Here is a 25770-nt window from a genome sequence, read left to right as displayed (position 1 = left end):
AAATCAAAAGTGTGTGTGTGTGTGTGTGTGTGTGTGTGTGTGTGTGTGTGTGTGTGTGTGTGTGTGTGTGTGTGTGTGTGTGTCGAGTGTCAGTGTGTCCAATGGGATTGATCGATGTGTTGTTGATTGCCGTGGCGACGCCCAGTGAGTGTGTTTGATTTCTCTCTTCTGCTGCAGGTGTTTACACTCTGAACACGACGTCTGAGAGAGAAACAGGTTTTTATCTGTGACGTCTGAGCGAGAGAGAACAAGAGAGAACCGTCAGTCAGCTGTCAGTGGCGGTGTGATGTTGTGTGAGTGTCGGTGTGATGTTGTTGTGTTGTTGTGTCGTATAAGTGTCGGTGGGATGTTGTGCAGATGTTGTGTTGTTGTGTGGATGTTGTCGCTCTCTGGCAGCATCAAGCTAATATTGTTCGGCCCCGTTAGAAGGTCCTGCTTCACTAAATCTGCGGCTGAGCGAGCTGAGGGGATCAGACTCCCGGTGTGGGGTGGGGGGGTGCAGGGGTTAATATATGTGTCTGGGAGAGAGAGGCCTTTTCATCCCCCTCCTCCCCCCATTCTCTCCATCCATCCCTCCCTCCAGGCACACACCCTCACTCTCTATCCAATCTGTTTCTTTTTGTCAACGGCCTGTGATGTCGGGAGGCTCCACACACACACACACACACACACACACACACACACACACACACACACACACACACACACACACACACACTACGGTGCATTAGAGCAGTGACCTCCCTCACTTCATGCCTATGCTATGGCCTTATTTATCATAATGCATCATTTTACCATACCCACTCCCCCTGCCATTCACATGGGCATTATCCTAGTGTGGCTGCAGGCTCTGTGGCACAGAGGAGCGACGGAGCAGTGAAGGATCTGAATGAGAGTTCATCCCTGTAAATACCGTCATCTAACGGCTTTTAACAGCTTTACAACGGGACGTTTGTCAGGGAGATGTGGGAGTGACGCTGTGAAGCAGTGTGATATTTATGATCCTATAACATGTGCTCCTGTGTGTTTGGAGCTTCGGACGCCACAGCGGACAAAATACTATGAAACACGATCTGAATACTTTGTAATGTATATTTTTAGGGGCTGTGAATTCGCCTGTTAATTGAATTTAAAGGGATTTGAATCAACTGTCGATAAAATATAGGTCGATAAAATACATATTTCTACAAACAACTGAAAACATACGATTTCTCTGTATATTTAATTTTTTTCAATATCAAGCAGTTCAACAAAGTGTTTGGGCCAAATAGAGGAGAACTCATTTTTAAATTAGTTTAATAAGATGAGAAATTTACCAAGTCAAAATCGATACGATCAGTAAAAGCAATTTATAAGTAAACATGAAATTTAAACATGAGGAGATTTAAAAATTATATAAAATAGAAACAATATATGCAACGTAAACACTTTTGTCGAGTGTAAATAATAATACAAATGTATATCTTTATTTAAACAGCACTTCTCAAAACAAAGTTACAAATGAAGAGAACAGAAAGTAAAAAGAAAAAAGGAATAAAAACACGTGGCAGAATTTTAAGCATTGACCTCACATTCCGATAATGAAAAGTAGAATTAGGTAAAATGGGGGAATATGTTTTGAGCTTTGATTCAAAGGAAGCTGTTGACTGGCGGGAGAGGATGTGCTCACGACCTTGTGAATGAGGGGGCGGAGCTTGATCAAAATCTACAGCGTGAATCTGAACGAAGCTTTTTGTGACGATATGTGAACCTGGTGGAATAAATAAACCAACAAAGAGCTCAGAGGTAGATTAGGAGATTATCACAGCTTCAGTAAAAAGATCCAGACGCAGTGAGCAGATTAAATCCCCATCATGTGGACCACACACACACACACACACACACACACACACACACACACACACACACACACACACACACACACACACACACACACACACACACACACACACACACACACTCAGTTTCACTTTGCTCTCTAGATCCTAATGAGAAGAGAAAAACTTAATTTGATCCATCTCAGCCCTTCACTCTCCCTCCCCCTCCCTCCTCCCTCCCTCCCTCCCTCCTCCGCTGGTCATGGGCTATTCCCGCCGCTCTGATTATTGTTAATCTCATCATATGTCTCTTTCCGCTCAATAAACCCCCCCTCCTCCCTCAGTGCTCCCCATTTTCACTCAAATCAAATTGTTACCGAACATAACCTGGCCGAGCCGCGGCGTGCCGCTGCAGTAATGCAGTTTGTCATAATTAAGTGCCGAGCCTAATTAATTAAATGGTCAGAGGGCTAATCAGTGCATTCTGCGGCCGCACTGCTGCATGATGGGAAAAAAAGTAAGGATGAGTAGAGATTGAGTGACAGACATCGCTATTGATGGTCGGGGCTGAGCAGGAATGACAGAGTTAATTGTGGAGGCATCTTGGTGCATCTTCAAGGTTTAGGACAGCTGATGTGCGCACACACACACACACACACACACACACACACACACACACACACACACACACACAGACAGATAATTTAAAGCCATGCAAAATTGGCAACTGCGCATATATACATGCATTAATACATGCAAACATGTACATATACACAAATTAACACAAACAACACAAACATTCTGTCACACACATACACACTCACGCACACAGACACACACACACACACACACTCGAATCCAACCATCACATTATAGTTTTCATTGAACTGCTTGAATACACTGTGCGTATTGATTGAGTAAATGTGCTAATGAAAGTGATGCACAAGGACAGTTCATTAAAGTTGGGCTTGATTAGAGAGAGAGACACACACCCACACACACACACACAGACACACAAACAGACACACACACACACACTCGCTCCACTGGTTTGCACTGTTAATCTCTTCTACACAGGTTTGCCGCTGCTCTATAGCTCAGTTTCCACTTGAGAGTTCCAGAGGACAAAACTCCTAATGCAAATGTCCAGATTCATTATTCTGAATCCTCAACGTTAAACGCAGCACGGAATAAATAAAGAACTTCACCAAGCGAGGATCATGTCTCTGAAGTTTACCACTGCAGAGGAGAAGAGGAGACAGACTTGGTTCAACATCATGTTAATGCTGAGGACACGTGTCCATCAGGGTTTATCACCTTCTGCAGCAACTGTTGATCTCAATCGCTTTAACGAGAAAGTTCATTGATTTACTGTTGTTTACTAGTTTATTCATTTTGCACAAGTAAAAAAGAAGATGAAACAACAGTGTCTCTGATCCATCGTTCTGTTGAATTCTTTCTATCAACATTAAAGTGGTTCAGAGGAGTTGAGAAATATAATAGTAAAATGTGCACATTTTAAAAAACACCTGAAATTGTATGTCTACAGATTTAGAGTTTACTCCTTCGTACAACATTTCTAAAATGTCTCATGAACATCACACGATTAGAACAATAAACATGGAAACAGCTTTTAAATCTCATTATTCCTGCTCGTCCCTCTTGTCTCCCCCTGACTTAGTATTGGATGAGAGATCAGCTGTTTTTTTTAACATGAAGTTCCTCATGTATCTGACTCCCCACTGAGGGCATTGTGAGAGCAGTAAGTGCTTGACCACGGAGAGGAAGTTGGCTCGGAGAATAGGAAGTGCTTGGCGCAGCAAGTCAGGGACTAAAAAACTTCGCTAAGTTTCTCTCCATCCATCCCTCCTTCCTCCCGCCATCTCTCTTTCTCTGTCTCCCACCCTCTCTCGCTCTCTTATTTCCTCCCTTGAAATTTCTCTTAGGAGATTATCCGCAGGTAAGCTTGTTACCTCTGCCGGCCTGCGTCAGCAGCTCTTCCCCCGGCACTGACCACTGAGGGATGAGGAGGGCTGGTGGGAGAGAGGGGAGAGGCTGAAGGAAGGAGTGGGGGGGGGGTCATCGAGCCAGGGGAGGAGGTGGTGAGCAGCAGGGGGGACGGAGGAAGGCGGGGAGGCGTGGGGAGGGCTGGATTGGCGTGAGGGCCTCGCCACTCGCCACTAACTCACCGTGACGACATCATAAGACTGAGCAAATGACTCCGCTGCCTCACCGGGGGGCTGAGGAGCAGGGGAGGGGAGGGGAGGAGACACAAAGCTGTTCTCTGGTTAACGGAGCCTCATCCTCACCCCACACACACACACACACACACAGACACACACACACACACACACACACACACACACACACACACACACACACACACACACGTCCAGCCACAGTGACCAGACTGAATACACTCACACATGGATCCTGTGTCTGAGAGGTAGATATTTTTCATTTCATTATATTTATTTACAAGATTTACAGTAGTTACATTATTTACATGTGCACATGGAGGTTGGAGGTTGGAGGTGAGGGGTACTGAAAGGGAGGGAGGAGTGGGTAAGGAAAGAAGGAGTGAAGGTAAAGGGTGAGAGGTCTTCTTCTTCTTCTTCTTCTTCTTCTTCTTCTTCTTCTTCTTCTTCTTCTTCTTCTTCTTCTTCTTCTTGTTTTACTGCTTCAGGGGTTTTCTCCCGTCTGTCTGCGTTCTCCTCTTCCAGAGCCTCCACCTTCCTGCTCCATGTTTCCTCGGCCTCAGTGCTCTGCCGCTCATTCTCTTTTACGGTGAACTCTTCCAGGAGGTTGATGAAGTCTTTGCAGAGACCTTGTCTTTTCCCTCTGTCCTTTATGACGAGGTCCTCTTCAAGCTTTGAAAAGAATCCACCTGCTCCTTCAGAGCCTCGTTTCTCTACGTTTGGTTTCCACTGCTCGTTCGTTAGTTAGCCAAGTTAGCAGCTAAATGTAGCATCACTGCATGTTAATGACATTTACAGACATCTGCCTCAAACAATATTACTTTGACCACAGAGCTCTTCTCGTTTTGTGTTCTCGCCTGTGAAGAGATATTTTTTAATATCTTAAGATGATATTATTAAGTCTTGAATTCTTCTAATGGTTATTTGATGGTCATGTCACCAGAACAGGTCTCAGTTCATCCAACTGGGTTGTTGGAGGTTTGATGTTTCAGTCAAATCCAGGAAGTACACGAGTGACGAGGTCGTAAGTGTCTCTGCACCTCAGCTGCTTCATCCTCCTGAGTTCAGCTGCAGATTTGGATTTAACGAGGCTAGAATACGTTAAGGTATAGGACATACGTACATGTTCTCACAAGTGGAGGGGAACGAGGATGAGTTTGTGTTGTCATGCAAAAGGTGTGTGTGTGTGTGTGTGTGTTGTGTGTGTAGGGGGGCTTACCGGCGCCTTCACAAACAGGGCTTCCCCCCTCTCGCAGGCTTTGGGGGTGGGGTGGGGGGATTGGAGGTGCTCTTCGGAGGAGATAAACGGGAGGAGTGCGGGGATGAAAGGGATGTTCTCCTCCAGACACGGAGGAGAAATCTGCTCAGATCTTCCCTTGTTAGAGGAGAGGAGAGAGGGATCAGTTCTCTCCGGCTGAGCCTCCACCACAGCACAGTGGGAAAAACTCCCCGGCTCCGTCGCCCATCGTGATTCCTCTCTCCTCCTGTAATGTCTCATTGTCTTCTCCTCTCCTCCTGTAATGTCTCATTGTCTTCTCCTCTCCTCGGTCTTTGTCCCCTGATCATTCCACAAATAGTTTGACTCTTTTCCAGCCGACAGCCCAGGTGGGTGCATCTGATGAGAGAACAGATCGAACAGGAGGGAAGAGAAGATAATATATATTCACAATATCACAGTTAAATCTCTGAAGTTTTAATTAATAAGCCAGTTTCCTTTTGTGTCACATAAAGTCCCGATGGAACCCGGCGGAGCAGAGAAAGGTGATGGGGGTGCAACAACACCACGATGAGCAGGGAGCACGGTAAAGAGAAAGGATTTCTTATTCTTCTTTCTTTGTTTTTCCATCACCAGTTAAGGAACCTTCAGTTTTATCTGTTTTCATTCATATTTAAGGTATTTATTGGTGGATGAAATAAAATCAAATTAATTTACTCTCCATCGCTGTTTGGCTGCTGATTGAATAGGAAATTGTAAAATAGTCAATTACACAATTAAACCTCACAAGTTAAACATCAGTTTAAATATGTTAAAGAAAGTGATTAACAAGGTTCGACTCCTCTTCTCTGAGTCCATGTTCTGTTCTTCCACCAAGTTTCATGGAAATCCATCCAGTAGTTTTTGAAGGAACCATTAACAGAAAGACTTCTCTCCAGAACCCTCCTCAGGTGTTTCTGTGGTTCCTCGCTCTGAAGAACCACCTCTGGTTCCTCGCCTGTGTTCTTCTGAGTGTGGTGGAAGGTGGGACCGGCCTCCAGAGAGCCCCAGGGCCGAGGGTATCACTACCTGTCAGGAATTAATCAATCTCCTCCAGCTCAGTCAGGTGAAGTCATTAGCAGGTGCAGCTGCTGAATCCTCTCAGTGTCTTATATTAATTCATTAAAAAGGTGAGACACAGTTCTGCTCCAAAATAAACTGCACAGCTGGAGAGGAGCGACACAGCGACGCAGCAGAGGCTCCACGTCTCTGTTTCCTCTTCCACATCTTTGGGAAGGAAATCATGTGAAATGTGTGTTCAAATACATTTTAATAAATTTACTCATTATTTATTATTATTTATATTATTATTGCCATGTATTTGTTTGAGTTTCATGTGATGCGATGTCGCGACAGCCAATCAGTGTTGACCATGAAACTCACCGGAGACACACCCTTCACCGACCTGCGCTGGCAGGAGGTCAAACTGTCCACTGGTCAGCGTCAGGTCACACTGGAAACCTCACACACACACACACACACACACACACACACACACACACACACACACACACACACACACACACACACACACACACACAGTGGCTTCTCTTGTTTCCAGAGGAGAACAGGAAAATTATATCTTTGTTTACCGAATGATCAAATGATCAAATGATCCTGCAGCAAAACTCACATGAGTAACATGTGAGTTTTCAAGTTTAAAAAAATAAGCATAAATACATGTGAGTTATTGAGAGGGATATAATTTGCATGCGTTTTAATCTTAATGTGTTAGTTTGGTAATTCACTCATCTTTATTTTGTATCTAGTTTGTGTGCCTCATTTTGAACATTGTAATATTGAAATTACAATAATCAACTACAACTGAAAGCAAATGTTTGACTGACTTCCTGGAGAGTTTCACCTTGTTGAGAACATCACAGTCAAACATCTGGAGCAGGAGGTGAAGTTTTTCGTCGCTCACTGCGGGAGGAACTTTACTCTAAACCCAGGCCTTCGTAACACAAACACATTCACACTGGTATTTATGCTCGTTCATCACAAAACAGTCACGAGTACAGTATCAAATCTGGGTCAACGTAAAGCTCTGCAATGCAGTGGGAATGAACTTGTGAGTGTCTGTTTCACCTGCATCCTCGTGTCTCTGCAGAACCAGAACGCACAACAACAAAACTGCACATGTGCAACTCAGCTTCTCAAAGAAACTACACATTTAACACACACACACACACACACACAGACACACAAATCTAAAATGTTACCTTTTGACACGTGAGATCTCTTCTTGACTCCGTGGCCGGTTCCCCTGCCGGCCGTCTTTTTGCTGACCACTGTGTTTAGATTAATGAGTGTGGGATCTGAGGAATGTTAATTAATTTGATTATGTGCTCAGAGGGGAGGGGTCCATGGTTAGGTGGAGTGGAAAGTGGGAGTGTGGGGGGGGTGGTTTTATCGAGGGGGGGCAGGGGCAGAGCGACTGCACAAGATGAATAGGTCCTCTGGCTGGAGCTGCTGGCAGGCCGGCCGTGCACGCTCCTAATATATAGCATGTGCTGCCACATAGTCAATGCGCTTTTAATTCACCTCTTACTACACACACACGGACATTAGCAGGACCACATGCACACACACACACACACACACACACACACACACACACACACACACACACACACACACACACACACACACACACACACACACACACACACACACACACACACACACACACACACACACACACACACACACACACACACACACACACGTGGTGTCACAGTAAAGGGACCAAGAGCAGAATCAGGAGGCAGAGGTGAAATGTAGAGTTCTTACTGAGGACGTTTTCTGATCTGAGTCTGAACTGAGCTTCATGTGTTTGTAGTTGATCTGGTTAGAAAGGACCTGCTTCTTAGACTGTCCATAACATGACAGCTCCCAAAGCATCTCATCGGCCCCCTGGTGGCTGGCTGCAGTACAGCTCCTAAACCCTGCATCCTCCATGTTTGCAGCTGGGACATGGACCGATCTAAATATTGTAAATACAAAGAAAATAAAGAAAGGTTGTGTCGACACGGTGGCTCCTTGGCTTCGTCTCTGGAGAGGGAGTGGACGCACGTTGTCCATTTTTATTTACATCTGCCTCACACTCTGTCTGTGGTTTATTTACCACTGACGTCCCCTGTGTGTTCCTACAGCACCACAGGGGGTCTTTATATGCTTATGAAGCCTCAGACGAATCTCATTAACCGACCCAATGAGAAGCTTGTGATTCTGACCCCGAGCTCTTTATGACCCGCAGATCAATGCACCTCCTCGCTCAGGTTTTCAGCTCCTCCACCCTCTCCTCCTGGAGTCCCCCCGCAGTATATTTTGTCCCTGCAGCCCACCGTCTAATTACCATCATCGTTAAGATACTGTATATGATTGAGTCGTGACCATAAAGACACACCAGTAAAATGGAGAGGAGCAAACAAACATGAGGTTTACTGCAGCGGCCTGGTGATGCTGATACGGGACAGCACTTATGACCATTTGGTGTCTGTTCCTCTGACATTTTCATTTCATATTTAATTGCACAGCGGTGATTATGGCACTTAAGGTTTTATTTTGCATTTATCTAATGGTGCTCCGGTGGCAGCGTGGTGACACCCTTTATTTTATTCTGTGCTCAATCAGGCTGAATTTACTGTCACTTTGCCTCTTTCTGTTCTGTATGAAAGTATCTGTGGTTGTTGCTGTTTCAGGCCGACGTGCATGTGTCTGCAGGACAAAGCAGAGCGAAGAGGAGCAGAGACACGTATTCTGCTCTGAGGACAAAGCTTGTACTTCATACTTTTATAGAAATATTCAACTCTGCACGACTGTTTTGTTGTGACGTCAAATAGACCGAATTATTTCCTTATTTTCCTCTTTCCTTTCTTCTTTTCCTCGTTCTCAACGTCCTCCCTCTCTTGTCTTTCCCCCTCTTTCCTTTATATCATCCTTCTGTTCTCTTTCTTTTCTTTCTATCCTTCCTCTTTTCCTCTTAACCCCCTTCCATCTCTCTTTCCTCTGTGTCTTCATTCCCTCGTTCTATCTTTCCGTTCACCTCCATTTATTTTTCTCTTCTCTAAAACTGGAAATAGAATTTTTTACTTTAAAAAAAAAAAACTTGTTATCTTTGAGGTTAAGTGACATTAGAGTGGATATTTCTCACAGTTATTAGTAAAATATAGGAAAGTAATATATAAGAGTACTTCTACTACACATGTTGTATTTCACTGCATGTTTCCTGTATCGTAGCTCACGTCTCCCGAGCACCAGTCAAGTGACGGACAGGTGTTTTTTGTGTTTTTCTCTCACCGGCCCAACAGTCTCTGACATCCCTGTCACCATGGAGACGACCACATCACCACAAACCCGGTGTCGCCACGGAGACAGGGCCAGGCAGGGCCAGGACAGCGCTTGTCACAACGGCCCAGCGTCCCAAACCAGGCGAGCTCGCAGTCAGAGCTCATCGCTCGGCGGCGTCTCCGGCAGTCAGCGGCAGCCGGCGAGAAGAGACAGGTGGAGGAGAGGAAGACGAGAGGGAAGAGGAGAGGACAGGTGGGGGAGAGAGGTGGGGGGGATGAAGGAGGCAGACGGCCTCTTGTTTACTGTAAAGAGTCATTACAGTATTTTTCTCTCCGTCTCCTTATTGGCATTTTGTTCATCGTTCACCCAGTTTGTCGAGAGAAGGGGGGAAAGTGTCTATTGTTCATGACGGGGCCCGATGCTGTCTCCACATTGTCTCGCTGCTGTCCTGTCTGGGAGGAAGAGGCGCGCACCGTGACAGCTGCTACTGTTTTATTAATAACTGGTTGTGTCTTTAAAGCAGACAAACACCTTCAGCAGGATGGGCCATTACCCTTTTGTTCGGGATCCGCTTCGTCTCCGTGAGAGGTAAACAAATCCACTCGCCTGCGGCCCGGAGACGAGTGGAAAGACTTTCATGGGCTGGAAACTGTTGGAGGGATAATAACTTCTCAGTTGATCTGTCTTTTAATTCTAGATTTTCTCTTCTTGTCAACAAACCCCTTAAATAGAACGAAACCAAGTCAGTAAGTCCGTCTTTCAGATCTCTCCCAGTCTGACACACCCAGCGACAAACCCATTGTCTTTAAGCGTCAAATTTCAGTTAGATTTTCTGAAAAAGATTCACAAACAACTAAAGACTGCATTTTTTAGGACTATTTCAAGTGGCGGATTAATCCATGTATGGTGTTGTGGTGAGGCAGCAGAGCGGTGAATGACGGATATGAACGTTAAATGATCTTAAGAGGAACATTCATGCTCCTGAGAGGATAAACCATCACCATGATGGTGGACATTTTGGTTTTTGTGTGAAATGTCTCGACCACAGTTACCATTAAACTGGGTTCAGTCATTCATCTTCCTCTCAGGATGAATTGTGATAACGGTGGAGAACCAATAACGTTTCCATGAGGACACAAATGCTAATTTATACAAAATGTAAGTTTAGTCCACATCCTGCAGGGAGAGACACTGGGGACGGATGCTGTGTGGGCGGCAGGTAAAGGGCAGAGCCTGGATATGCTGAACCCTGGAATCACAGAGGGAGACAGGTCCTGGTTGAATTTTTGGGGAATAGACCCAGAACTCGCTGGAGGGACTAGAAATCCCATTTGGGCTGGAAACACCTCACGATCCCCAGGAGGAGCTGGACAGTTTGGGTGGATGGATGGAAGGATGATGGAAGGATGATGGATGGATGGATGGAAGGATGATGAGGATGATGGATGGATGGAAGGATGGAAGGATTGATGGATGGAAGGATGATGGAAGGATGATGGATGGATGGATGGATGGATGATGGAAGGATGATGGATGGATGGATGGAAGGATGATGGAAGGATGATGGATGGATGGATGGAAGGATGATGGAAGGATGATGGATGGATGGATGGATGGATGATGGAAGGATGATGGATGGATGGATGGAAGGATGATGGAAGGATGATGGATGAAGGGATGATGGAAGGATGATGGATGGATGATGGAAGGATGATGGAAGGATGATGGATGGATGGATGGAAGGATGATGGAAGGATGATAGATGAGGATGATGGAAGGATGATGGATGGATGATGGAAGGATGATGGAAGGATGATGGATGGATGGATGGAAGGATGATGGAAGGATGATGGAAGGATGATGGATGGATGGATGGATGGATGGATGAAGGATGATGGAAGGATGATGATGATGGATGGATGATGGAAGGATGATGGATGGAAGGATGATGGATGGATGAACAACAACAGCACAGAGGTTTGAATACAATAAATCAGACTTAACAATATTTGTTAATAATTAACTGATGAATTTGCTGTTTTCATCTTTTTTGTTGACAAGAATAAGACCTTGACAGGCTGATCATTAGAAAAGAAAAGTTGAAATGTCTTTAATTATATAACAGGATTAAGTAGCGGTATAGAGATGAGATGTTTGAGGAGACGCCGTCACTCTGCAGTAGAAGGACCATGCTAACTGCCTCTCTCACCTGAGCTCCTGCTCTGTGCCTCTAATCAATGAGATGAAGCCCCTCATGACTCGTGGGCTCGTGCCCTACATCAGCGCTCCGCCGCATGTCTGCACAACTTGCTGTAAACGCTCCGTAAGCACTTTATCACAAACGCTTGTTCTTTTGGTCTTTTTCTGCTTTCTTGTTGTTTTGTTTTTCCTCCCCTCCTCCCTCCCTCCCCCCTTCTTAAAAAAAAGCAACCTGCATTCTGACACTCATTAAAAGAGAAAAGAGGAGGAAAACATCAAGAGATGGAAGCGAGGCGTTCTCTACGCTCGCCTCTCTCCAACCTGCGGTCACGTACCGCCGTCACGACGCGGGGAGGTGCGCTTGTTATCCAGATCAGACTCCCCCTGTTTTCCACTCATATAAAGACGATCAATTATGGATCAAATGAGGCTCCTCTTTAATCCCACGTAGCTTTCTCCTCGTACGCTCCGTCCTGAACGCCGCAGTGCGAGAGCGCCACAGGCCGGCGTGCTGCGGGTCACAGGAAGTGGATAAAGGGTTCAGGGTCACTGACGACGTCACACAGGATAAATGTGTCTAGATGTTTATTTTACTTCTTTCTTTAAATCCTTCCAGATTCTTCTTGTTCATTTCATTACTTCATCTCTTCCTTATTTTCCTCCCTGTTTTCCTCATTTGTTGCTTCCTTCCTTCTTTCTTTTATCTGTTTCCTCGTGTTCTCTCTGCTTCTCCTCCTCCTCTTCATCTGTCCGTCCCTCTGTTGTCACACATATTCATTATTTATTTCCTTCATTCATTCCTATCTTTCTCTCTCTTTGCTGTTTCTTTTCATCATCGTTTCATTATTGTTCTCCGTCTTCATGTCTTTAATATTTCATTTATTTATTTATTTCCCTCGTTCCTTCACATTTTCCTAATTTATTACCTCCATTGCTTTTCTCTCTGCCCCCATGTCATCCTTTCTTTCTTTCTTTCTCCTTTTACTTTTTTAGTTTTGACACTTTTCCATTTAAAAATAACGTGGAAAATCGGTGTGTGTGTGTGTGTGTGTGTGTGTGTGTGTGTGTGTGTGTGTGTTTGTGTGTGTGTGTGTTTGTGTGTGTGTGTGTGTGTGTGTGTGTGTGTGTGTGTGTGTGTGTGTGTGTGTGTGTGTGTGTGTGTGTGTGTGAGACATATCTCTCTCGGCTCTCCAGCTGTTTCAGTAAAACAAAAGATAACACTATAACGTCATACCTCCTCCTCCTCCTCCTCCTCCTTATCCCTCCATCACTCTCATTCATAATTCATCCGGAGGCTGATTTTTTTGCCGACACACTCCCAGCGTAGCCGTGCAAACACTCTCTCCAGTTTCACTGGGCCGTCGTGCTGCGTGGCCACTTCCTCCTGCAACAGGAAGCAGGTGTCGATAAGTACAGGAAGTGAAAACTGGCACCGGCCTCAGGTGAGTCTGTCCTGTTAGGTGTTAGATATCCCTTACACTTATCTCTGTGACACACACACACACACACACACACACACACACACACACACACACACACACACACACACACACACACACACACACACACACACACACACAGTAATACAGCATCACACTCATTACTAAATTGTCTTTAAAATATATTAAATATTTCCAGTAGTCCGAGTCAGAACCAGGTATTTTAACATATAAACGTTTTGCCCGCAAATATCTTTTATTACTGAATTTCATTTTCAGTCACTTGTTTATTAAGCTGTAAATAATAAATCTCAATATTTATGTTGAGTCCAGAAAATCTGTTTTCTCCTAAATGTCCAAATGTTTCCCACAAAAAATAAATTTCTTAATTACTGATTAAAACAAGATCAATTTCTGTCTGTAAATAATTTCTATTTTTCATTTAGAATCAAGCATATTTTATTATAATTCACATATATTCTTTGTATCCAAAATGATGTTCTCATAGTAAGTTTGTTGCTATAATAGAATATGTTTCTATGTCTTATTATTAACTTTATCATATTTAAATGTTCCCTGTTAATCAATATCATATGAAAGCAAAAACATTATTCTACTTGTATTATGAATCTGACATTGTTTTTAACATATATATCTATTTAATCAGATTTGAATGTGGACTAATTCTGCTTTTTACAAGACTTTAATATATTTCACCTTTGGTTTTGATATTTTGTTACAATTTTAAATGTTTTGTCATTTGTCTTTTTACCTTTTGAGAATTGCACGTCATCATATTGAGGTTGTAAAAGCTAATTTATATAAAGGATGTTATAATTTATTGAGATAAACCCACTGTTGAAGCTGAGGCTCACCTCCAGCACAGTTCAGACGCAGGTGAGCGTGTCCTCCGAGGTTTTGAATATCACTTACCTGTGCTGCTCTGAGGCTGACGTTCACTAATCAATGGTTTCTGTTCACAGGGGGCAGAGGTCTCCCCGAGTGTCACAGACAACCTCTGAGGCAGGTCACACCGAGTACATGTTCAATCAAAGGTGTTTCAAATCATAACTCTCATATGTTGACTCTTCCAGCTGCATTTTGGATCATCTTTTGAGTTTAAATTGATCAAACTCGTATACAGAGCTGACGAAAGGTGTTTTTTTTGCAGATAGACGTTAATTTGACTTTGATTAAATCACGTTTTTGGTGAAGACGTAATGAACATGAGGATGGAGAGCGGGGAGGTGGAGTTCATTGAGAACCTTTTATGGATCCATCCACTTGTCTTGCACTTGTCCGATCTCGGGCCATGCGAGGCTGGTTTGTCCCAGACGTCTCCAGAAGCAGACTTACCAGCTCCTCCTGATCCCGAGGCGTTCCCAGGCCAGGGGGGGCGTGTTGAGTACTGGGTCTCCTCCCGTTTGGACATGTCCGGTAAACCTCCAAAGGAAGTCGCCCAGGACGTATCATGACTAGATGCCCGAACCCCTAACTGTCCTCTTTTGACGTGAAGGAGCAGAAAAGCCGACTGTGAATTTCATAAGGCAAATGTAGGTTTTCACTTCTGGAGATTTCTTTTATTTAAAGTGTTTTTTAAAGTTGTAATTGTAAAAAGCTCAGTGACATTGAGTCTGGTCTCAGATTCAGATCCTCGACTTCAACTCCTACAGGGATCAGATCAGGTGTGTGTGTGTGTGTGTGTGTGTGTGTGTGTGTGTGTGTGTGTGTGTGTGTGTGTGTGTGTGTGTGTGTGTGTGTGTGTGTGTGTGTTGTGCTCTGTGGTATCACTCGGTGACTGCAGTTCCTCCTGAGGGAGAACAAGCTGTGAAAACAGGGCCGGATCCCGGGGGGGCTGTTAGCGAGCGGTTTCAATTAAAGAGCAAAGCGGAGCTGCAGAGACTCTGAGTAAAGAGTCTGATCACCAGCTTCCTCCTGTTAAAGACACGCACGAGTCCTTAGTTACAGCCCAGACTGTAAGAAATTATTATTAATCTGCACCTGTTGATTAATTTGAATGCTAATGACGTTTTATTTCACTCACTCTCTTGACTACATTTACTTTGCAACATTTACTTTTATTGTTCAGCCTGTAAATCTTCATTAACTTCAGAAAGACGTATATCTTGTCTTGGAACAATGTTTTGAAACAATGGCGTCGACTCTCATGCGTTTGCTGATTGGTTCTTTTTGGTCACAACGTAACCTTCACTGATTCGTCAGGCTCCTGTCACATGACCTCATCAGGAAGCCAACATCCAGCCTCAGTGGCCAGAGTAGAAACAACATGGAGAATCAATCACAGTGTTTCTGACCCTGTTGTCTCTGCTGACAGCTGTTCAGTTACATTCTGTATTTTATGATACAGCTGTTTACATGTGGATGAGTCCAGATGTTTTTCCCTGTTCCCTGTTTAAAGGTCAGAGAAACTCAAAAGGTCACCAAACTTCACGTGGAACCATTTTCCTCCATATTCGTAGTTTTGTCGCAGGAATTCACGAAACGTTACTCTCCTCAGGCCCCGCCTCCCACAGTCCTGCACAGCGGACGCTCTGATTGGCTCACTCACCCGAGTCAAGTCGAACTGGGCTGCAGTGCGACGTGTTTCTGACGAGGACTGAAACTGATGACCTCAGATGACCCATCTCTGCTTCATGCAACAACCCGTCCTCTTCCTCTCTCTCTCTCTCTCTCTCTCTCTCCTCTCCTCTCTCTCTCTCCCCTCTCTCTCTCTCTCCCCCTCTCTCTCTCTCCTCTCCCTCTCTCTCTCTCAGTCTCTCCGGGTCGGGAATTCCCAGGAGGCAGTTTTCCGGACGGTTTTCCGCGGGCGGACGGGATGAACTCCACGTCTCTCACCCGTAAAGAGACGGAGCAGAAAAGCAGCTGCCTCAGCACCTGCCGGCCCCCAGTGAAAATCAAAATATCAATAAGCTCTTATAGCATTAAGGAAAATGCCTAAATCTGACACTTTCTCTCCCTCCACCCCCCCCTCTCTCCCTTTGCCAATATCACTCAACCACTTACACTTGGCATGGGCCCACTGGAGAGTTTTACATGTACATTAAGAGAGGCTTTCTGCCTCTATTTGTCCTCCTCCGCCTCTTCCTCCTCTCCACTATATCTATTAAAGTAAATATACACTGGCCGGGTGGTGACACATAGTCCATCCTCATTCATTTTTGAGCAGGTGATTGACAGGACCTGAGTTATCGCTTCGGTAGAAGAGGAGTGAGGAGAGCGACTGCTCTGCTGTAATAATGCTCATGTTTTAATACATGCAGGTGAATGGCAGGAAAACAGCACCAGTGTTTGTTCCGTTAGAATAACGTCGGAATCAGCCGGGTTTGGAGAATCCGTCACCGGGAGAGAGGAAACTGACCTCGGGGGGAAAGTGGCGTGCGAAGGGAAAAAAGGACGAAGATGCGAGGCACATAAAAGGGCTGGAAAAGTGGGGCCAAATAAGCAAAAGGAGAAATCACGGAGCGAGGCGCGTTAAAGGCGTGGAAGGGAAGAATGGCCGAGGGCAGGAGGAGGATGAAGGGAGGAAGAGAGGGATGAGGGACACAGAGAGAGAGAGAGGGAGGGAGTGGTGGTAAAGCTGAATGATTGCTCTGTGAGAATTATTATTGATGATTCAGGCAGTGTGAATTATTAATGGGGAGCGAAAAGCATCTTTGAACGTGTCTCTGACATTCGATACTGACTGAGATCAATGAGCTGGCGTGGACACGAGGAGGAGAGATGAAGGGAGGAAGGAAGGAGGAGGAAGACGGGAGAGTTTGGAGGAGAGGAAGACGAGGAGAAGGGTGGGAGGAAGGTGTGTTTGGACAAGTGGAGTCCTTCAGATGGGGGCTTGTCAGAAGGGTTTAGGGACGAGGACGGAGGACGGGACGGCCAACTGCGAGGAGTCATGTGACAGAGGTGAAGGTGATTGGCTGTGACATTGTCTTGGTTCTAATGCTCCTCCTCAGACGCAGGAAAGAGCCGAGTAGCCTCCTCCTCCCCCCCCCCGCCACATCCACATATTGAGAAACTGTCTCTTCTTCCTGGCGGCCGCACCACTGTCAGTGTGCATCTGTGTGTGGTTCTGAGTGTGTGTGTTTGAGTGTGTGTGTTCTGAGTGTGTGTGTTCTGAGTGTGTGTGTTTGAGTGTGTGTGTTCTGAGTGTGTGTGTTTGAGTGTGTGTGTTCTGAGTGTGTGTGTTTGAGTGTGTGTGTTCTGAGTGTGTGTGTTTGAGTGTGTGTGGTTCTGAGTGTGTGACAGTCGTGGTTTAAACGAAGGGGCAGCGATCATTCATCCATGATGATGATGATGATGATGATGATGATGATGATGATGATGATGATGAAGTGTGCGATGAAGATGAAGATGGTGATGATGCTGAGGATGAAGATGTTGAAGATGAAGATGATCATGATGGTGAAGATGAAGATGAAGATGAAGATGAAGATGAAGATGAAGATGATGATGATCTCTTTGTCCAAATAGAGAGTAAACTTTAGAGAAGAATAGGAACATCCAGTGTGTGTGTGTGTGTGTGTGTGTGTGTGTGTGTGTGTGTGTGTGTGTGTGTGTGTGTGTGTGTGTGTGTGTGTGTGTGTGTGTTAGTCTGTGAAAGTGTGTATTGGGGTCAGCAGGTCACACAGGAAAGACTGATCCTAAGGGACAAACTGCCAGCGCCACTCAGCTGCTCCCAAAACACACACACACACACTTGTGCCGTTGGGTCAGACTGACGTGACGTGGACGTCGCCGTGGCCGACGCTAACAGGGGACAGGGCTCAGCTCCAATCGTCACGGTAACAGGCTGATGGGGGGACAGACGAGCCCCAGCCGCCACACCTGATCATGTAGCAGGCCGGGCAACAAAGTGTGTGATGGTTCAGCATGGATTTACCAACATGTGTCTGTGTGTGTGTTCCCGGTGACATGTGACGGCCACATTCAGCCGTTTGTGAGGTCGGATCAGATCCTACGAGTCGTCAGGAAGTCAGAGGAATACAAAAAGGACAAACACACAGATGAAGACGGGCAGGTTGTACTGGAGGTGAACATCTAAACCCAGCAACACAAGCAGTACTTCAAACTACAGTGACACTCAGAGTACAAACCTCCATCAGGGCTGAAGTATCACACAGAAATATCAAAGAATACATGAAGACGTCTGATTACCTGAATGAAATATACACTTTACTCTTGACTACATGTTTCTGCTCTTAGGAAACAAACCTAACACAGTTTTATATAGAAACACAGAAGAGTAGAAACAACTTAACAACAACAAACAGGAACACATCGTTTGAAGAAATGCAGATGGCTTCATGCTGCCACCAAGGAGATCCTGTTCTTGTCTGCATTTCTTGGTTAATTACTTTATTTGTATGAATGTTTGTTTTGTTGAATGTTTACGCAAAAACCCACTCGACCGATTTCCATGAAATTTTGTGAAGGGATGGGGGATGACCTGTGGAAGACTCAATTACATTCTGATGAAATGACTGATTGTCCATAAACAAATATCTAAGCTCTTGACACCACAGCATCTTCTGGTAATAACTTCTCTGCAACATCTAAAATAACAATCGAGTGTTTGCTGCCTGGAAACTGACGTGACGTATGCGCAGGTATCAGAGTTTGGAGAGTTCACAGCTGAAACCTGACGCCGTCCCCACATCAGCACGATTTCCCAGACGTGTGAGTCCATGTCCCTGAGTTTTCACGGAGCCTGAAAGAGGCTGTTTGGTGCATTAATCTGAATCTGCCCCTGCGCTCGGCCTGGAGAGCGTCCAGGCCGAGCGCAGTTCCCATCACGAGACGAGCCTGAACGCTGACATGTCTCTTTTTTATGATCTGAGAGCAATGTGAGTAAAATCCAATTTTTTTGCAGCCAGATACAGAATGTCACTTCATGTATTCTGCTGTGATAAAGAACCACAGCCTCAGTAACAGTCCACAGCGACACATCTGTGTCTGCAGAGTCGTGTTCAGTTCATAACAAATGATTGTGGTTTTTACCACTGACACCTCTTGTGTTGGGACGTTGATGCATTAAACTGATATTTGTACAATTAGCTGTTATAATGATGAAGTGCACAGAAACAACAGCCACTGATCAGCACTATTTTAATGCAAGGATGGTCAAATATTTCTACTAGCACTGGAATATCCAGAATAGTGTTTATGATGCAGCACATGAATGCATCACAAGTCAGAGGTGGAGTTTTTAGAGTCTAAAGTCTCGGCTGCTTTAACTCATGATGCCATCGTGACTGTGAATAGAATAAAAGAGAATATTTACTTTATTGCTTGACTCTAAAAAAATATTCTAGAAGTAAATATAAATAAACAGCACGGCTAAAGAAGGAAAACATTCATGCTCGTGGAGATGAATAAGTTAGACTTGATTTAAAAATTGGAAAACATTTAGATTATTTCAATGATCATTAGAAAAAAAATCTTGAAATGTATTTAAATAAACAAAAAGAATAGTAACATCTCTAAAGGAATAAGAAAACTCATTTAATTTTTCTGAAAATTGGAAAACTATGAAACTATGAAGCAAAAGAAAAGACACTGAGTTTTATTGACTTTCATACTTTCATTAAAGTTTATCTTCATGTAAAGCTACCACTGTTGTGTGTTTCATGATATAACCGATGATCTGCAGCTCAGCTCACCTCAGTTGATAGTAGCTCATCATTTGTTCTTCTGTCCTGCGACTGAAGACTGTGATCACCTCCTCGTCAGCTCCTCCTCGTCAGCTCCTCCTCGTCAGCTCCTCCTCCTCCTCCTCCTCCTGCTGTCTGTCACCTCTGAGCTTTAACACAAAGGGACATGTACGATTGACCTGGCACTAAAGCACTAACAGACTGTCTGGGCCCTTTATGGCCAGTAAAGAGAGACGGACTATTAACCCCCATCACCTCCACCTCCCTCACCCTCCTGCGCCTGTCACTCTCTGCCCTGTCGCACCATCACTACCTGGAATTGGCTGTGGGGGGGGGGGGATTCAGAGCAGGTTGGGTGACTTCACGTGACACGTCACCCTGGTGGTTTTATAGGCGAGTGCAGCTCTGACTGAAGATCTCAGTTATTGGATTGATGCAGTCACTGATACAGGAGAGCAATCAAGTTGTAGCCAGTGATGAAAACCACAAGCTCACAATATATTGTTTGGATGTGTGTGAAATGATGACACGGGAAACAGAGCTCCTGTGTGCTCTACATTCACCGTCTCTTTACCGTCACCAAGAAGGTTTTGTTTGCACCCCGGTCCTTTTGTGTGTCTGTTTGTCTGTTTGTCTGTTTGTCTGTTTGTCTGTTTGTCTGTTTGTCAGCACGATTACACAAAAACTACAGAACAGATTTCCACAAAACTTGGTGGAAGGATGGGACGTGGGCCAAGAGAGAACTTGGCACAAATCTGGGAATCTGGGAAATCACTTTCTTTACCTTTGACACCACAATTAGCCGGTAAACAAAGTTTAACAAAACAAACCTGATCGACTTCTTTCCCATCGACATTAGAGGATTGCGCAGAAAATGTGATAAAAAGTCATTTGACCCGGGAGTGAGCGCCAATCGTATCCATTCAGATTCTAGACAAAAGCCAGATGTTAGTGGGTTTTTTAACCAGCGGTCAAGAGGCTCAAGTGATTTTCGTCAATTTAGTCACATACAAGCGGCAGAAATGAGTTTTCTCCATCAGGTGTCTGGGCTCGACTTTAGATGATCTGATTAGGATCCTCCAGAGGGTCTTTGGATGTTTTCCAGGCCCAACTGGAGGAAACCCCAGTGTAGACCCAGGACTGGCTGGAGGGATCATACTGTCTCATCTGGGTAAACCTCTGGATCTACCAGGAGGAGCTGGAGAGCGTGGCAGTGAGAGAGAGATAGAACACCCTGGTGTCACCACGACCCTTTAGATAGAAGAAAACTGCTGGACGTGTCGATGGATATAGACGTTGGTTGTTTCATTATCGCACCAGAGACCCTCCTTGTCAGTTGATCTGTTTGAGTGACAGCTTTTATCCCAGACAACATCTGCACTGAACCTAACAGGTTCACCCTCTCGTTGTCTCTACGGACACATCTGCATGTTTCTCCTGACATTTATTCATAGTCTGTAGAAAATAGTGAATGGCTGAATAAAGAAGGAAAAGATAAATATGATCAAAGTTGCATGTTCATAACATCTGTTGTATTAGTTTGTCGTCATCTGGTGTCGAACAGAAAAGGTCCATCCTGTCTCCTGCTCTCTGTCGGACTAACTGCCTCCAGTTGACGAGAAACAAATCGCTCCTCATTTGGAGGCAATTCTCAACATGCTTCGTTTGCCCTGCTCATGGGGAACTCTACACACACACACACACACACACACACACACACACACACACACACACACACACACACACAGAAGGATCACAGAGGCAAACAGGGATCTCCGACAGCAGTGGAGAGTGGCAGAGGAGTCCCCATAAAGCCAAGGTTAATTCCTCTGCCTCTCCATCCATCACTGAGCAGCTGAGAGGGGGTGAGGGGGGTGATGGACCACTTTCAACTGTATATATGTGTGTGTGTGTGTGAGGAGGGTATGGGGGAGTGAAGAGAAATACAGTTGAGAGAAAGCCTGGAGGAGGAGGAGGAGGGTCTGCATCGCCCCATTGTCTCCCCAAGCACCCATAAAGGGCGTAGGAGGCGAGGGATCATAAGCCTCGTTTGCCAGGAGTTATGGCTGCCGATAGAAGTCGAGTCGGAGCAGGCGGGCTGGTCCAATAACCGCTCGGGATGTAGTTGTCACGGTAACCGGCAGGTGCTGATGCCCGCCCGGGGTCAGGAGGGATCCTGGGTGGACAGGGACCAGGCGGTGCTGTCCGAGAGCGGAGTGGAGACGTCACTGTCACCGGGGATCAGCGGTCCGGGGCGGTGGTCAGTGGGGACAGGATGGATGTTTTTACTCAGGCAGTGATGATGTCGTGAACAGTTCAGGCATCAGAAGTGAGCAACGATAAAAAGCTGGAGCAGAATCTGCTGCCGAGCATCCGGAAGATTAACAAACACACAATGTGACGCAGCCAAGTTGAAACAGGCTCAAGTTTCTCTGCTCTGCGATGTTTAGACCATCAGTAAACACACATAGACACAAACATACATACATACATACACACGTGTTCTCTAGCTGCGTAACAGACATACACACACTCCTCTGTTGGTTTTAGTTAAAACCAGAGAAACATAGAACATCACAAGTAGTTATCCTTTAAATCCCATTGTTCATATCATAACTTTACATGAATATTTGTGTTGTTTTTGTATCAGATTGTGTTTCTACATGGTCCCTCCCCTGTTAGCGTCCTGTTCCCCCTGCAGACCTCCTCCCTCTCAGGCAGGTGCATGTTATTAAAACCATGCTCTCTCTCTCTCTCCCTCCGCCGTCTCCTCCCTCTCTCTCCTGCTCTGTATGTCTCAGAGGGTCATTTGCCTGTTCAGATGAGATTATGAGCTATAATGGAGGAGGTGTGGAGTGCTGAGACAAGGAGAAATGGCCCGGCGTGCAGATAGGAGATTTGATGGTTAGTCGATAGCTCCTCTCCTCCGTCAGAGCGAGAGAGGGAGCGAGAGAGAGGAGGAGAAGGTGGAGATGGGCGTGCATGGACCTTGATATTATATAGGAAATGCATTATTTTTGAAGATTACCTGAAACGGTCTCGGAAAATCATGTTAGCATGAACTAACCTTGAGCAGCCTCATACTTATGCAAATGATCCCATCAGTGGTAATCAATGAATGGAAAAGCCTTGAGCGTCGTAGTTGTTGAGAACATTTTCGATTTGAACCTCATTTGGTTGTCAGGTCGGTTCTGACGGCCTTGTAAGACAAGACGAGGGGTCACATTGATACCAGACCTTTTTTATTTCCTTTCATTATCATTCAAAAGCGTTTTTTCTTCAATTGAATACGTCTCTTCATGTAATATTTGATTATTTAGCCTCTTACTTCCCATCTGTTGTTTCCTCTTTCAGTCGATCAGTTTGATCCTGGAGGAGAAAGTGAAGGTTCCTCACCTGCTGCTGCAGATACTCACAGAACCAGTATACCTTTATGGGATGGTTCACTTGAACTGGTGTCTTCTTTGGAGGCATTATGTATTTATTCAGAGGGATGGGATCCTGGTTCTGTCAGGTTCTGGTTCTCTCCGTGTCTGCGTGGGTTTTCTCCAGGTTCTCCAGGTTTCCTCCCACAGTCCAAAGACAAACTGCAGATTGGGGTCGGGTTAATTGGAGACTTTAAATTGTCTGCAAGTGTGAATGTGAGCGATTCAGATTCACAGCAACACAGATTCTCCGGAGCGTTCAGGTGAGGGGAGGTGCAGCAGGCGGAGGGAGGACGTGACATAAACTCTGCTGCATCGATCACGTGGTTTTGTTTAGAGAACACTGACGACAGCATTGGCCCCAAAAGCTCTTTTAGTTCTTTTCAGTTTTGTATCCGTCGCCTGTTTGAAACTTCATCAACTCGCTCGCTGAGAATCCTCCGGACACTTTCCTGCTGTATTCTCACATGAGCTCACTCAGACATTATCCAGAGTTTTTAGTTGGAAGCTGCAGGAGAAAGTCTGGAAAATGTCTGCAGCAGATGAATCGGACATTTACATTACGTACGTCCCTCTGGAGAATGTCAGGAGAAGACCCAGAGTTCATTGCATGTCTGAAAGCAGCTCAGTTGTGTCTGGATTAAAGGGGCTGCATCCTCCAGAGGCTGCATTGAAAGACCGATTGCTAACAGCGGTGCAAAAAGGCCGTTCCGTTCTGAAGCATCCTTCAAAGTCTTGTTTCTGATCGGTCTCCGTGGTCAACACGGCCTATGAATGGGGACACAGATCATATTTCAGTCCTGCGATGAGCTGGTGACCTGTCCGGTTGAACCCGCCTCTCGCTGGGATTGTCTCCAGCCGCCTCGTGACCCCCACTGGACAAGCTGGACAGATAACGGGGGTGTTCTCGGGTTGAAAGCTGCCAATCAAACTCTGGAAAACAGCTGGACTCAGGTAGATGTCATGAAGATGATGCAAAGCTCGTGATAATGAAATAGACAAAGTTGCTTTGGAGGCAAGAATCAAACAAAAGCTCCGCACACTGTTCTCACCGCTCCCGGCAAATCAAACAGCGCCGTCCGTCTGTGCTCTGATTGGCTCAGTGTGGACGTAGATTGTCAATCACACAGATTCCATGTGTCCGTGTGGACATGTTCTATCTGATGAACATCTCCTGTAGCTCGGAGCCTTTAATATAATCTGCTGATCTTTGGTTTGATTCTTGCCTTTACTGCGTTTTCTTTTTTTTTTGTCGAGCACCTGTGAAAGTTTTTTTTGGGATGTGCGTGCTACACGGAGTTACTGTGGAACCAGCCTTTTTTTACTGTATGTTAACTGTGTTAATAATGTATAATATCAAATTTAACCTGCAACTAAATGATTCAGCCACGACTCTGCAGAGATCTCATGCGACAGCTCAAGCTCTTTTACATGATTCAGTCTTTTCTGAGTTTTCAACGAGAGTTTCCACCGTGGAAATAAAATAAACATCAATGTGATAAAAGATAAGATAAAGAGAAATAGAAAGATTCACAATAATTGATAATAAATAATAATAAACTACACTACAATTAAACTGATGAGGTGTGGACAGTCTGAAGATCGTCTCCGCTCCTTCTCCACACTCATCACAAACTACCGTTGTCCACATAAGAGGTAAAATCATGTTGTTACGAAATTATTGTTTGAGAAATCTGAGGAACTCATACATTTTAAAAGTTGGACAATCACCTTTACTCACCCTGAACTTGCCTCCTTGGTGGAAATGTGTTTTTAAGGTTGTTAAATTGTTTCTAAACACTTTTTATCTTAATTGTTATAAAACCCTTCATGTTCTGATAGCAATCAATTAATCAATTCGTCTTATTTTAAGTGTAGCCAACTTGTCCAGGATTACCAACCCTAGCTTTAAAGGTCCAGTTTGATATACTTACAGGAAACTATTAGAAATGTAATATAATATTGAAAGTGATGTTTTCATTAGTGAATCGTTGTTATTTTACCTTTAGAATGAACCCAGAAGCTGCTTCTCCTCTGATGCAGAGGTCATATGGGTGGACAAACAAAACACTGGCTCCAGAGGGGGAGGGGGAGGTATCCTATTGCAATCTGCACCGTCACCACTAGATGCCACTAAATCCTACAGACTGAACCTTTTATCCCGGCTCCATGTTGGTGAACCAGCCTCGTGTCTGCAGATGTTTGTGACATCCCCCCCCGAGCAGCAGCTGGAGGAGAAGAGATCAGAGGTGCAGGTGAGCTGTCGGCCCACATCTGGACGTGAGGTGAGGGACGAGCTCGCCATCACCGCTGACAGGAAGTGGAATGACACCTGACAGCTGAAGAGTGCTGTCTGCTGCTAACGGCTGCTCTGAAAGGCCTCTGAGTGAGCGGACCTGACACACACACAAGTGAACACACACACACACACACACACACACACACACACACACACACACAGAGGCATAATGACACA

This window comes from Hippoglossus stenolepis, chromosome 14 (assembly GCF_022539355.2).
Source record: "Hippoglossus stenolepis isolate QCI-W04-F060 chromosome 14, HSTE1.2, whole genome shotgun sequence".
Taxonomy (NCBI): Eukaryota; Metazoa; Chordata; class Actinopteri; order Pleuronectiformes; family Pleuronectidae; genus Hippoglossus; species Hippoglossus stenolepis.
Note: the sequence above shows the minus strand (reverse complement) of the source record.